This window comes from Artibeus jamaicensis, unplaced genomic scaffold, assembly GCF_021234435.1.
Source record: "Artibeus jamaicensis isolate MK-2021 breed Jamaican fruit bat unplaced genomic scaffold, CSHL_Jam_final contig_464, whole genome shotgun sequence".
Classification (NCBI taxonomy): Eukaryota; Metazoa; Chordata; class Mammalia; order Chiroptera; family Phyllostomidae; genus Artibeus; species Artibeus jamaicensis.
The window spans coordinates 18,923,506-18,933,486 of record NW_026521842.1 but is presented as its reverse complement, the minus strand read 5'-3'; the positions used below and the strand labels follow the sequence as shown (position 1 = coordinate 18,933,486).

The following is a 9,981-nucleotide window of genomic DNA, read 5'->3' as shown; positions in this document are numbered from 1 at the left end:
TCCCAGCGGGGACATACGAGAGGCAACCATACATTGATATTTCTCTCCCTCTCTCCTTCCCTTCCCCTCTAAAGATAAATACATTAAAAAATTTTTTTTAAGGAAAAAAGCGGCACTACCCATGGTTTCCAGCATCACTGGGGGTCTTAGAACAGATCCCCTGGGGATAAGAGGGAACAACTATCTTTTGATCTGGGTGGTGATTACACAGGTTTCCTTTTCATTGTGGGTTCTTTCCTGGCTTTGGACTTTGGCGTGACTCTTACTCATGCTTGAACCTTTCTCATTGCGCCTCGCCTTAAAATAACCCTTGTGTCATTTGAAAAGAGTTCTTCAGACTACAGACCAAAAAATCAACCCTCTGAGGTGGCGACAATGGGTGGGGGCCGGGAGAAAAAGGGAACCTACTTCTGAGTCAGTGGCACAGAAAATGCCCTTTTCCCCAGCTTTCTGTTCGTATCTATGTTTGTCTGTCTCTCGTGACACTTGTTTTTCTTCCCTGCCCCTGGGGGTTGTCTTCAAGCTGTTGACTTCTGAGGTTTGCAGAGTTCGCAATGTGTTGCTACTTTTTTGACTCTAGGTTATGACTATGGGGGTGGGGGAAGGCAATAATTTCCTAAAATCCACGCGAATGTGAAAAAAAGCAGTATGCTAGTGGTTGTTGTCTTTTATTATGCCTAATAAAAGTAGTGAAAGGAAAAACAAACAGTATCAGTGAAATGATGTCAGTTGTAATGAACAGAAAGCTTGACTCAAACTATCTTAAATTAGCCCTGGCTAGTGTGACTCAGTGGACGGAGCACTGGCCTTCGAGCTAACAGGTCACAGGTTTGATTCCCAGTCAGGGTACATGCCTGGATTGCAGGCCAGGTCCCCAGTAGGGGGCACATGAGAGGCAACTACACGTTGGTGTTTCTCTCCCTCTCTTTCTCCTTCCCTTCCCCTCTCTCTAAACATAAATAAAATCTTTTTTAAAATCTTAAATTAGAAAAATAATTTATTGGCTCATATAGTTGAACAATTCAGAAGTAGGGCTGGTTTCAGTGCCTCCTGATTTTATAAGGATTTGTTGTGGCAGACACAGCTGGTTGCCTCATTTGCATCTTACTGACCAATCAGAACAGCTCCATCATGAAAATCTGGACGCATGATTCCAACCAATCAGGCCAATACTATTTGGACCAATCAGACTGTACAGATTTGGATTCCTCATTTGCATAGACATGGATCAGCCAGGGCCCAGGGTGGGAACTTCTCTATAAAGTGGGCATCCCCTTTGTCTCTGCAGAACGCCTTCAGTTTCCTCTGGGAGACTGGCTCTCTTCAGTCTGCAAACTGTTTATGTGAATAAAGATTCTCCTTTGACCACACCCCAGACTGGGGACTCCTGTTGGCATTAGATTGGTGGCAGCAACCTTTTGTTGACACTGGCAGAGGTGCCTCCCCCTTCTGCTTCTTTTCCCTTTGAGTTCCTGCCCAGAACGTGAATATATGCTTAGAGCTGCAGGAGCCAACCACGAAGGAACACCTTTGGGGACAGACTACCTTGCTCAGGATGGCAGAAAGAAAAGCACTCTGCCTCGGTGCTATTGTGAAGCAGTCGCTCCGACCCTGGGCTGTCCTGATATTATATTCATGAGACAAACACAAAACAAAAATTTGTTTAAGCCATTGTTAGGTTTCCTAGAGAACGCATGGTGAATTCCTCTGATCTGGGTGAGGCCTCATGGCACTGCCTCGACCTTAGCTGAGCCCTCTGGGCCCTGAGCATCCCCAAAGATCAGCCTGTGACTTCCATGAAAGGCCTGACCTCCATAGCCTGGCCCCTGCGGTGGCCTTGCGGGCAGAGGGGGTCATCTGGGCCAGCAATCTGCCCTTGGGAGCCAGGTTTAAATTGACTTTGGAAAAATTTCCAACCCAGGAAAAAAAATGATTTTAGATGTGGGACTTCATTCTGCCTCAACACAACCTTGAAAGTCTCATGCTCAGGTGTTCTGAAACAAGGATAAGTAGTGGGACTGTATTTGAGCAACCAGGAAAGGGTTACACTGCAGAGACATTTGGGTATTGCCACAGTTTTGTATGAGATCACAACACTAAGTCATGGGACCAAGTGAGCCAAACTGAGGAGTCTAACATGCCAGTGAACTTCCCCCCAGCCGTAGCCATGATGCTGAGACACAATGGCGCTGGGCATTATACATATATTTTTTAACATAGACCTACTTTGTGTTGTACGTATGCAGGAATATTCTTCAAATCCACGAAGAAATGTGCCTGCTCCTATTTTCCCTGTAGCACATGACCCTTTGACCTCACTTTCACGGTCACATTTTTCTTTTTTTCCAGAGACGCAGGTCCAGACAAAGGCTTCTCTGCGTTGGCGTCGGCCAGGGTGCAGGAGAAACCCTCAGAGCCGCACTTGGACTCCGTGGGAAGGTGTGAGAGTGCACCCTTCGTCTGTGAGGGAACGCCATCGATGACAGGCAGAAATACAGACTCAGAAAAGCCAGAAAACGGATTTTTTTCCATGCTTTACATGTTGGCTCAGAAAAAGTGGTGTCAGGTTCCCACTGCCAGTGAAATGATGCAGAACTTGCGTCCCCGACGTGCTTCCGGCCTGAAGTGCTGCTCGGAGAACAGGAGCGATTTCTTTCTTCCTGCAGTCCTGGTAGATTTCTTGGAGGAGGTGGTGTTTAAGAGGAGCATTCCTAAAGGTGGAGGGGGCTTCCCAAAGGGGAGAAGGGAGGGAGTGACTTCCAGTATAGCTTTTGCACAGCTGTTCACCACAGGAATGCTAACAGGCCCTGCAGTTTCCTGCCTTATGACCCTTTGACCCTCATTGGCCCGAACCCTTGACTTCCGGGTTCCAGACTCTAGGGACTCTGCTCACTTCCGCCCTCTAGTTTTCTTCTTGGAAACCGAGGAACAGCTGAAGTCCCAGAAGTCCTTCCAAATCCTCCCAGCCAACCTGCCATAGCAAAGGGAAGCCCAATTCTTGGGACCTTCCCCTTGACCCTTGAAGGTGGGGCAGCGAAGAAGAGGGAAGAGAGCCTGAGGACTTCCCCTGAGTGACAGTCATCCTCCCCAGGCTGTGGCTATTATTCAGCAAGGCCCAGCCAACCAGTCGGCCACCTGCATGCCACACTTGGGTGGGCGGGATGTGGGAGGCTACACCTTGCTCTGTCTTCCGAGCTACATTATCATCCTATGTCAACATCGTAAATAACACAGGCACCTCATATTATGGGCTTCCTGATGTGATACAATCGATGCAATCATCACCAGTGGAGTGTTCTGCCAAGAATGTGTAACCCGAACCTAATCTTGAGGAAGAAACCACATAAATCCATAATATGATGCTATAAAAGAGGGCTGAACTATAAAAAAAAAAAAGGTAACAGCGACACAGACGAACAAAGAGGTTGAGTGGGGAGCCGAGAGTGCTCTTCTGCATCAAAATAGACTAAAGAGATAGAACCAAATGCAATGCCCGAACCCGACCGCCTGAACTCAAATTTAAATGCTAACATGACATTTTTTCTCTCTCTCTTTTTTAAAAAAGACGTTCTTGACATAAGTGAGAATGGCACCGCTGAGTTACTGTCGACTTCCTTAGATACGACGATGATGCTGACGTCGTGAAAAGCAGGGTTTCTCGACCTCAATACATGACACTGTGGACCAAATGGTTCTGGGGTTTTAGCAGTATTTCTGGCCTCTGCCCACTAGATGTCAGGAGCACGGCCCCTTGGACTGCAGCAAGCAAAAATATTTTAGATAGTAATGTTTGCATCATGTCATGAATATACCAAAACACTGGACTGTGCACTTTACAACGATTAAAACAGTGAATGTTATATTAAGCGAATGTTTCTCAATAGAAATGTAATTTAAAATGTCTTCATTTGACATTCTCAAATGTCCCCTGGGGGACAAAATCTGCCCCCCCACGGAGAAGCACCAGTGCAGAAAGCGTGCCACTGGGGAGAGGCAGGGTGCGGGCTGAAGGCTCTGGGGAAGCAATGTCTCGTTTGTAACTTACTTTGAAAGAGCAAATGTGGCAAAATATTAGCCACTAGTGACACAAGGTGACAGGTGTGCGGGTTGTTTATTTTATTACGATGTCAACTTTCAATAGATTTAATTTTTTCAAAACCAAATGAAAAGAACTCAGTTTCAAAATTTCTGTTTACAGCAGCCCAGGGGACCCATAACAAGTGCCAACTGAGCGTCTTCCATTCGGATGGGATTGATTTAGTGTCTGCACTGGCTGAGTTGCTCGGGTCCTTCAGCCTTCAAGGGAAGGGTCCTTATCTCTCATCTACTCTCCTCAATCTCTCCCTCTCCCTCTCTTTTACTCAGCCCCCTGTTGCCCTATCTTGCTCCAGGACTACCCTGGACACTTCCGTCCCATGCTACTCACTGACCCTTAAAGAGAAGGGCATCCTCTGTACCATCATTCACCCAAACTGGGTGCAGATGATGAGCTGTGTCAATTTCTTTTTGTATGATCTCCTGTGGTGGCTTTAAAACATGGCCACAAAGTTCTGTAGCACTTGTCCCATTAAGAGATGGGGTCTGCACCCCCGCTTCTTGAATACGGGCTCTGCAACTGTTTACCTAGTAGAACAGGGTAGGAGTGACCCATTACCAGTATTCAGATGCAGGCTGAGAAAAACTGACATCTGCCATTTCCTACCTCTTTTAAAATACTTGCCCTTGGGACCCAGCCACCATGCTGCGAGGAAGCACAAGCTCCACCCTGTGGAGAGGCACGTGTGGAGAGAAGTGGCACACAGCACCAACTTGAGAGTCACATGAGTGAATCCTCTTGGAAGTGGACCCTCCAGCCCCAGCTGATGTGGAGCACAGACAAGCTGTCCCTGCTGAGCTCTGCTCGGTTGCACATTTGTGGGCAAACTGCATGATTGATTGCTGTCAAGTCACTAACTTTTGGAGTTGTTTGCAGTGATAGAGAACTGATGCATCCTGCCCTCCTCCCACCCCACCCCCTGCAAACTGGGGGCCCCAGGCTTGGAAGGTAAAAAATGAACCAGCTCTGGATCCCTAGTGCTAGGACCTAGAACGGCACTTATTCCTTAACCAGCACCTCCTGAGTGGCCACCGAGTGCTAGACACTAACTACACCAGGGGTTGAGGGGTCATCAGTGAGGGAGCTAGACCACCCTACCTGGTGGGCACAGCTCAGGCGCAGTTCAGAGAGGACCGTGGCCTCAGCCTGAGGGAGGGGCAGTGAGAACTGTGTTCCTGGGGGAGGCAGTTTCCAAGCTGACACCTGGCTCCGGAACAGGAGTTGGCCATGCAGAGTGGCAGGGAGGGGACAGATGGAACACCATGTGCTCGCGCTGGGTGAGATTGCCAGATTTGGCAAATAAAAAATAAAAATTTAACTCCCAGTTAAATTTGAACTTTAGATAAACAGTGAATACTTTTCAAATATATGTATATCTGTCCCATGCACCATAGTTACTCATTATTTCTCTGAAATTAAAGTTTAACGGGAGCCCTGCATTCTATCTTGCAACCCTAATGCTAGGGCAAAAAAAAAGAGGGAGAGAAAATTTGTTATTTCAAAGGAGCATTCAGGAAGCTGGATGCAGCACAGGGGCAAACAGGTCATAGAACAAGAGGTGAAGGTGAATGGGAGCGAGAACATAAAAGGCCAGTTTTACAAGGTGGGCATTGAATTTCACCTTGAAGCAATGGGGAGCCATGGGCAGGTTTAGAGTGGGGGAGTGACACAAGCAGACTTGTGTTTTAGAATGATGTTCTGGGCAACCATGTGGAAGGGAGGGGAGAATCAGTAGGCAAGGAACCAGGGAAGGAGTCCCTTTATGCAATCCTCGTACTCTGCACTGTAACCACAAAGGCATGAGAATGTTGGGAGACTCATCCCCACTTTACTTTTCTTTCTACAATGTGTTTTAAGCTACACATTTTCCTCTAACTACTGCTCCAGCACATCCCACAAGTTTTCATATGTTTTGTTTTTATTATCATTCCATTTGGAATATGTTCTCAATTGTCTCCTCTGACCTATGGATTCTTTAGGTGTGTATTTTATAATTTCCAAATATTTAAAGGTCTCATTGTTATCTGTTTTAACTTCCTTCCATTGTGGCCAGAGAACCTTCTCTGTAGGTCCTTCAAATTGTGTTAAAATTGTTCGACGGGTGAACCTACGGTCTGCCATGGCGACGGTGCCACGTCTGCTGGGAGAGAACTGGGCTGCTGCAGCCGCTGCGGTCGCTGTTCTACAAATGTCAGTGATGTCCGCGTAGTTGACAGTGTTCTTCTGGTCTGTGTGTTTTACCTCCTTTTTCAGTCTCGCTGTCCTATCCACTGGTGGGGGAGGGGTGCAAAAATCTTCAGTGACTATTATAGATTAGTCTGGTTCCTCCTTTTTTTCTGTCAGTTCTTTTCTTCAGCTACTTTGAAGTTCCGTTATACTAAATATATACATATGTATGATTATGATGACTTCTTGGTGAAGGGATCCTTTATCTGTATGGATTTCCCTCTTTAGCTTGGGTACCGCCCATTCTCTTAATGTCTGCCTTCTCTGATAGTAATAAAACCACTGCAGCTTTCTGGTGCTCACTGTTAGCGTGAGGTATCTTTACTCGTCCATTTACTTTTGGCTCATTTATGTCTTTATATTTAAAGTGGGTGCAAAGACAGCATGTAGGTGGATCTTGCTTTTTCATTCATTTCAGAATCTTTGCCCTTTACCTGGCATTTTAATTACATTTAGATCTCATCTTTACCTGTTTTTCATGGTTGGTTTAGTTCTACAATGTTACTCTTTGCTTTCTATTTTTTCCCCTGTTTTTTCTTTTACCACTGTTCTTGTTTGGGTTTTAGAGGGAAAATTATAACATTTTGGCCTACTGTTCGGATCCATCTATCAGGTGTGTGGAAGGGTGCTGATTCTGAGTGATTTCTAGAACAAGTACAGGCTCTGCTGCAGTTTCGGGCTGCAGTGTGAGCAGCCTCGCCACTTGAGCCAAATGACCCTGCACGTCCGAGGAAGACTCGCAGGGAGCCTCGGGCAAGGCCCAGAGAGAGAGTCACAGGGAAGACCTCTTGGTCTGGTGACCACCAGGCCATCGGCATTACAGAACGCTTCTACAGTGTTAGAAAACTAATTCCTGACCTCGGTACTGACTGACTTCATAATCACGGGTTATCATGTGACCATGTGGCTAGAACTGAGGTCATGAACTGAGTACAGGCAGGGCCACAACATCATTAGCTTGGCCGGGCCGAACAGCAAACCCGTCATTATTTAGATGCGTAACCCAGCCCAAGCTCAGGCAGAAACAAAGAGTACAAGTGATGTGTATGAACAGGCAGCTCAAACACCAAAGTCACCCACCACCGTTGCCCTGATGCCCTCACTCAGCTCACATCTCGAAAGCTAAGGGAAGGAGAGAAAGCCCAAGCTTAGTTTAAGGATGTTTTGTCTTGGGATGAAGGAGACAAAATGAACTGCTCTTTGCTATACCCCCAGCGGTTCGGGGAATCTTCCCAATGGACAAGAGTTTGAGTAATGAACCTAGTTATTCAGAGGTGAAAGCAGGGCCTGAGAGCTGTGTAGTTCCACAGGGCTTCCTGGTCAAAAGTGTCCCGAGGTTGTTTAATGCTCTGCCGCAGCCATCTCGAACTTCATAATAATTTTGAACAGGGGACTCTGCATTTTTATTTTGCCCTGAGTCCCACAAATTATGCTCCAATCAAAGGTTCCAAGCGATGGGCAGAGTAAAGAACTTACAGGACATAAGGCTGCCTTGACATGCGTTTGCCATGATTCCAAGAGAGAAAGAGACAGAGAGAGAGTAGCTGTGTCTGGTACATATTAAGCCCTCAAAAGTGATGGCTATTGTCACTACATACTGTTGATGATGATGATGATGGTGATGATGTTATTGGACTCCTCCAGCACTGTTTTTCAAACTTTATTTAAAAGCCTGAGCCCTGGCTGGTGCGGCTCAGTTGATTGAGCGCCAGCCTGTGAACCAAAGGGTCATCGGTTCGATTCCCAGGCAGGGCACGTGCCTGGGTTGCGGGTTTGGTCCCCAAATGAGGCACATTGGTCAAGGCAGGTATGAGAGGCAACCGGTCAATGTTTCTCTTTCACAGCGAAGTTTCTTGTTCTCTCTTTATCCCTTTCTTCCCCCCTCTAAAAATAAATAAATAACATCCTTTTTTTTTTTAAGAAATTATTACGAACAGAAAGGATGTGCATGTGTGATCTCTGGTGGCTAGGGAGGATGAGAAGGCTTGGCACCTTGAAAGTGCCTTGGATGAGCCCTGGCTGGTATAGCTCAGTGGATTGAGTGCGGGCCTGCGAACCAGATAATGACGGTTCAATTCCCAGTCAGGGCACATACCGGGGTTGCAGGCCAGTTTCCTGAAGGCCAGTTCCCAGCAGGGGACGCACGAAAGGCGACCATACATTGATGCTTCTCTCCCTCTCTCCTTCCCTTCCCCTGTAAAGATAAATAAATAAAATCTTTTAAAAAAAAAGTGCCTTGGATGTATTTGTACAGTTTTCTAGATTTCCATGGAGAGCCTGAGGTTGTCGTTATGTGGAAGCTTAGCGAGGAAACAAAGGTGATTTTGTGTCCTGTGGAGTCCGGGGATCTTGGAAACTCTACAAGCACCCTGGGGTGAGCCCCTGGGGGTACAAGGGCCCCGGCTTAAGGAGGACTATGTCGGAGGGAAAACCAATTTCACAGCCTCTCACAACGCAACAAACCCGGAATTTTAGATAAGAGAGGGGTGGAGGTGAAAGATGAAGTCACCTGATCCTCTCACATTTCCTCCAAGCAATCACTGCGAGAAAGAGACTCCAGCTTCGGTGAGTGAGTCACTGGCTTCAGAAGCCAAGAGCGATGGAAAGCAGATTCCAGGAAATAAGTGAGGAAGAATCTTGGGGAAGGTTCTCAGCTTTCGTGTGAAACTGTCAAGCCTCTGTGGCCTTGGGGGAACTGGAGGAGGAAAATAACGGCGAGAAAGACTAGAGAACTATTAATAGCGAGGAGCCAGATGGAGCTCAGGGGAGAACGGGTGCCTTTGGGCAATTCGGAATAACCAACGGAGATGGCACTGACACAGAACATTATCCAGGCCCCTTCAGAAAGGGAGAACTATCCCAGTGTTGGGAGGGCTGCAGTCATTCATAGTTTGGCAGATATTGAGATATTTATTGAGCATAAATATCAAGTTCCTGTGGTGGGTGGACAGTAGTGAGTGAGGCACCATGGTTCCTGGCCCATCCAGCAAGTCATTGCATTTCGCTAAGTGACAAGAAAGAAGAGGGGTGGGGTGCAGCCACTGTGGGGATCCGGGAGGGCTTCTTGACGCCGAGGGTAGGATTGTCCAGACACAAAGAAAGACAGGCTAAACTTCAGGCCTGGAACCGAGGAAGCAAGGCTGTTTGGAAGAAGTTAGAGGAGTGTAGCTTTGGGAACAGAAGCACAAGGAAAGATTGGATGGGTCCTTTCTCTTCTCTCATTTTTGTGTTGTTTGTTTGCTTAGCAAATCTGGGGAGGAGGATCTCCTAAGTGTCAGGCGGCCTGTTTGACACTTTCTGTTTATTTGCAGAGTGATTCAATTCACCAGTGTTTACTGAGCCCCCTGAGCACATGGGCTGGGCCCAGCTATGGAGCAGGCAGAGGGCACAGCAAGGCCAAAGGCCCAAAGGTGAGACCCCACAAAGCAATCTCAGGGGCTGGAGTCCTTTGACACTGGAGCAGGTGAGGGAGCTGAGGCCTACAGGAACATCGAGATGGTGATCTTCAGACTTCAGTCTGGTGGGGAGCAGATAAGTCCTGGGGAGACCTGTGCTCCGAGAAGCTGAGGCCGAGTGGGGGACGTCCCACCTCAGCACATTCTCTTCTGTGTGACGTTGGAGGTAATTAGCCTGGGGACCCTAACAGCTGCCACCACCAC

General features: G+C 47.3%; 1 long non-coding RNA gene across 2 annotated transcripts in view; it reads right to left on the bottom strand.

Annotated features, from left to right (window-relative positions):
* Nucleotides 1–1,927: 1,927 nt before the first annotated feature.
* Nucleotides 1,928–9,981, bottom strand: part of LOC119061917 (uncharacterized) — a 16,038-nt gene continuing 7,984 nt past the window's right edge. For both annotated transcript variants that reach the window (XR_008391916.1, XR_005084877.2), the window contains exons 3-4: nt 8,418–8,516; nt 1,928–2,727 (exon numbers count right to left, since the gene is read on the bottom strand). This is a non-coding gene — a long non-coding RNA (uncharacterized LOC119061917). The remainder of the gene's footprint in view (nt 2,728–8,417; nt 8,517–9,981) is intronic.